Source organism: Lactuca virosa, chromosome 3 (assembly GCF_052849685.1).
Source record: "Lactuca virosa cultivar CGN04683 chromosome 3, Lactuca_virosa_CGN04683_v6, whole genome shotgun sequence".
Classification (NCBI taxonomy): domain Eukaryota; kingdom Viridiplantae; phylum Streptophyta; class Magnoliopsida; order Asterales; family Asteraceae; genus Lactuca; species Lactuca virosa.
Genome location: NC_136428.1, coordinates 369,032,411 through 369,037,452, shown reverse-complemented (window position 1 = coordinate 369,037,452; position 5,042 = coordinate 369,032,411).

Sequence of the window (5,042 nt, the reverse complement as noted above, 5' to 3'; positions counted from 1 at the left end):
GATGAGTCATACTTCGTTCCAAAAACAAGTCTTAGAGTCATAATCCAAGCTTGTGCCTTGAGTGACGCTAAATTAAGAAGGTTTATAACACTCATCAAATGTAGAGTAACATGTTTCTTACTCTTGTACATTTGAAATTGGTAAGTTGTGATGTCTTGGTAAGGACAAAGACCAACTAAGACCAAATGTGTGAAATGTCTTTCTTGATAAGAAACCGCACTAACTCTTGAATATTTGTTTGTCAAGTAATGTTCCTTGACAAAGTGAATCTTATATGTCAAGGGGTCAGTGGGAGTCTTAAAGATCTTGAAATGTTTCAAGAACTAATCAAGAGTAAACCTATTGTTAATCACTAGCACACGACTTGAGGTTTGTAACCTCTCGTGTTGACATATTCTTGTTTCGGTGCGCATTCCAGTTAAAGTTGACTATGCATGTGAGTTCTATGAGTTCTCAATTGTTTGCATAACAACTTGGAAGCAATGGTAGGCCCTTGTGCTGCCAAGTGGCAAGAAATTAAGATTGAACAAGTTCAGTCCATCTAGGTTTGAATTTGTCACTAACCATGTCTTGTGATTATGACAAATTCATATGGATAGGAACACATATACCATAAAATCTAAGTTTCATAAGGTTTCTCTCCAATTCATGAAAATGATTGTGAGGAAACGCTTTCACTAAGTAGATTTTAATAGTTACCAATTATGATATTTGCATTTTCAAATTCGATTATGATTACGGCATCCCTCTTCATAGTTCGAATTGTGAGAAATGGCAAAGGTCTAAACATTTGAGACTTATTGCTGTAAGTTCTAAAATTGTTTAGACACACATGTGAACTATCTAAGGAAAGGTCTATGAGTTTGAGAAGCCTAGATAAAGTCTTATCGAAGCATCTCGTATCATAAATCTGAACTTTGTAAAGGAAGTCATTAAGTATTTATTTCTAGAAGTCCAGTTGATTTCTGAATACATGTCAAAGCTAGTGGGAACATAAGTGTTATGCTAATAAGAATCTAATTATTATGCTAGTGGGAGCACAATTATTACGTTAAGTGTTGCGAGTTAGCAATGTTAATTATAGAAAACAAAAGTTTCAATTCGCAAAGTTGCAGGTTTGAAAAGTTGTTTTGCTATAATTAAGGGAGAGGAATTTATGCTTCATTTCAAATCTAAAAGCTTAGAGTGAGATTTTAATCAAATTTAGTCAAGGATATATAAGAATGCTATGTTGGAATGGTTCAACATAAGGAAATTCTATATATGTAGAAATGTTAATTGCATTCTCAAATTTGATTACGATTACGGCATCCCTCTTTATAATTCGAATTATGAGAACATGGCAAATAGAAATATTGTAGCAAAAGACTGGTCAAGTATCATGTCTTTATGAATCGTGTCCCATATGTTTCGGGTATAGGATCAATTGCATATGCTATAATATTCTCGTGTTCTAATCTTTCCAAATGCCTAGGGCATTAAGAGGGAAAAAGGAATAGAACTGGGTGTGACTAAAGTGGTTAAACAACTGTTAAGGACAATCTAAGGTTCGCCAAAGATTGGTTGCTTATGGACAGTTGGAAGTATATTTTGAATTTTGGAAGGACCATATTGACATACTCTGAGAAGAGGTAACTCTTGTTCAGAAGTGATAGTCAAAAATGGGAATATGGAAATGTTTCCATAAGAGGAAGTTATTCTTTAAATCTGTGTAAGATTAGAAAACTTAATGTAAGAAGGATGTTCAGAGGAATGTACTTTGAATGTGAGACTTCGTTTCCATGAAATTGCTCTCCATTGGACAACTTTGAAATGTCTGTTGCCAAGTCTCTGTGACTTTGTGCATAGTCATTACAAGAGGATCATTGCATATAAGTTTAGAATCTAACAGATTTTAACAAATGGCAAGAATTTGGTATTCTTACATTTACGATAAAGATTTGGAATTGTGAAATGAGCATCATCGAAATGTTGTCTATTGATCTATTTCACAAAGAAAGGACCATAGGAAAACATAGTGTGCATGCTTGGAGCATGGCATAACTATTGTTTTTAGTTCAAGTATTAAGTTGATTATACGAAACATTATACAATTAATAATGAGTAATCAATATGGCACTAAATTTTTTTGGGGCCATATAGGATTAGTATTATTCTTGTGTTTCACTTTGCATGTTTTAACTTCCCGAATAACTAGGTTATTCAAACCATCCACAGTCGATCATACTTTGGAAGTAGGTATTGAGGTAAGACTGTCATGAATGGGTATGTAGTTTGTATAGGTGTTTTAGACATAGCACAAGTTTGTTGCAGTGTTCATGATGTAACATCCCAAAAATCATGACCAAAAATTTCATTTTAAAATCATTAGTCAACCATAATCAAGTCATGCATAAATCCTTATATGAAAACAAGTATCATTTCAAACATATTTATTTTATCAGAGTAAACATCCAAGGCTAAAAACTTCTTGGTGTGTGCCATGCGATCATCCCAAGCTCTTCCCTCCGCTGCCTGAAGAACCTGAAACCAAAACTGAAAACCGTAAGCACGAAGCTTAGTGAGTTCCTGAACGTACCACACACCACATACATAACCACATACTGGGCCCCCGCCCGCTGCACCGGGACTTGCCAGGCATCGGGCCCCGCCCGACATCAGGCCCAGCCTGGCATCGAGCCCCGCTCGGTATATAGATTTGTTTCTCTCAGGCCCTGCCTGTCTCTGGGCCTCACCCACTAAACACATAAAAACATATAACATAACACATAGCAAATAGCTAAACATACTCTACTATACTCCTGATCTAAGGCCTCGCCTAACTTGGGCCTCACCCCTGTCCTGCTACTGATGAGTCATGGAACCCGGTCCATGCTCCTGCTGATTGTGAGATACGGGCCCCCGCCCATACTCACCTCCCTCCTAACTCGGGCCTCACCCCTGCTCTGATGCTTATGAGATACGGAACCCCATCCATACTCGTCTAGTGATGAGATACAAGACCTCGCCCACACTCACCTCCCTACCAGACACATACAAGTATCACATAGACAATAAGTATAACTAGCATACTAACATTCCTTGGGCTTTCCCCGGCATCAGACCTTGGTCCGGAAACATACTACCGACACATGCAAGACTCACAAAGACCTCTAGCATACTAACATACCTCGGGTCTCGCCCGACATCGGATCGTAATCCGGAACATATATCATAATAACGCCTAGGGCTAACCCCCCGGGTCTTCCAAATATACACAAACATAATGGGCCGGCATTGTAGCCGTAGACCCGTGCACACAGTGAGGAAACTCACCTTGCACAACTAAAGACTGGCTGAAACCTCCGGATGCTATCCGACAATACCCCAAACTGCTGCTCCCCTAGCTCCCCGAGCTACCAATACCAACATAACACTTAGTCCAAAAATGCCCTCCAGAAGTCAAACTAAGTCAACTCTGGTCAAAGTCAAAGTCAACGGTCCATGGTCAAAGTCAACACTTCCAGGTTGACTTGACTCGTCGAGTTGCTCCATCGACTCGCCGAGTTCAAAAGCTCAGAATCCTGCAATCGCGAACTAACTGGTCGAGTCAGCTCCTGACTCGCCGAGTTCCCTTGCTAACCAGACTCGTGACAAACTGAGTCAACTCGCCGAGTCATTCCCCTGACTCGCCGAGTTCACCCATAACCGGAAAACGGGACAACTCACTTAAACTCGTTGAGTCCCTCCCTGGACTCGCCGAGTTCCTCGGACTGTGGGACTATCATAAAGGATTAAGCCCCTATACTTCAGATCTGAACTGCAAAATTCATAAACACTCTGGAAATGACTTATTAAGGGTAAAATTTCCAGCTTTACCCATCCTAAGTCTTTCTTAAGGGGTTTAGACAAAACCCTAGCTCATTAAGACATAACTCCATGGTCCAAAAAAACCCTTATTACACCAAACCAAGACAGGGAAATCAAGATATGGACTCTAGACATCCAATAACCACGTAAAGCCCTGGACTTTACTTCCTTGCATGGCCTTTAGGGCTCCAAAAGGCCATAATAATCTCTTTAAGCTTGCATGGGACTTCCTAATGGCATAAAGCTTGCACCTTTATGCCTTAACCACCCCAAATACTTCCAGATATGAAAGGATCATGCTTGGGGGACGTCCAAAACCGAAAGACAACCATTCTTGGACTAAAAACCTTCCAAAAAGGGGTTATAAGGAGATCTAATAAACCAAAAGCCAAGATGAAGACTTGATTACCAAGAAATGCAGCAAATAGAGTGTATCTTCTGGGTCTACTTCCCCCTTCTTGAACCTCCAACTTCCTTCTTCTTCTTCTTCCTCTTCAAGAGCACACAAAACACACCAAGGTGGCTCAAACACTGTAACACCGTAATTTTTCAAAACAATTTTTCACTTTTAAAAATATAATTTCATTCACAAATATTCTCAAATCTCAATGTATCACATCTTAAATCCATAAAAACACATCCCAAGATCAAAATGTATAAAACTCTAATAGTGTGTACTGATCATGTCGGCGCCTTCCCGCGATCCTCACTAGTACCTGAAACACATAACACAAAACAATGTAAGCATAAATGCTTAGTGAATTCCCCAAAATACCACATATAGCACATATTAGCCACTCGAGGCTATAACTCTGTGGGCCTACTGGCTGGAAACCCACTGAAATGCAATCCGCTTGACCTCCCCTTGCTGGAAACACTTTCTCCTTTGCAAAATCACACCAAAAATGATCAAAAAGGCTCAAACTCTCTCACAACTCACTCACAATCGCTAGGGTATCTCTCTCTGGACTGGTAGCCACAAATGGAGACCATAAAGGCCTTTAAATAGGGCTCATGCCTTGAGATTTAGGGTTTCACTTTACAGCGCGGACTCACCGAGTCCACGCATCGACTTGTCGAGCCCCTCATTAATCTAGGCAAGAATTCGCGATCCTACTCGGCGAGTCTGAGCGCCTACTCGCCGAGTCCCTCCCTAAAACTCAAGGTAAATACTTAAAATAAGATACCTGGGA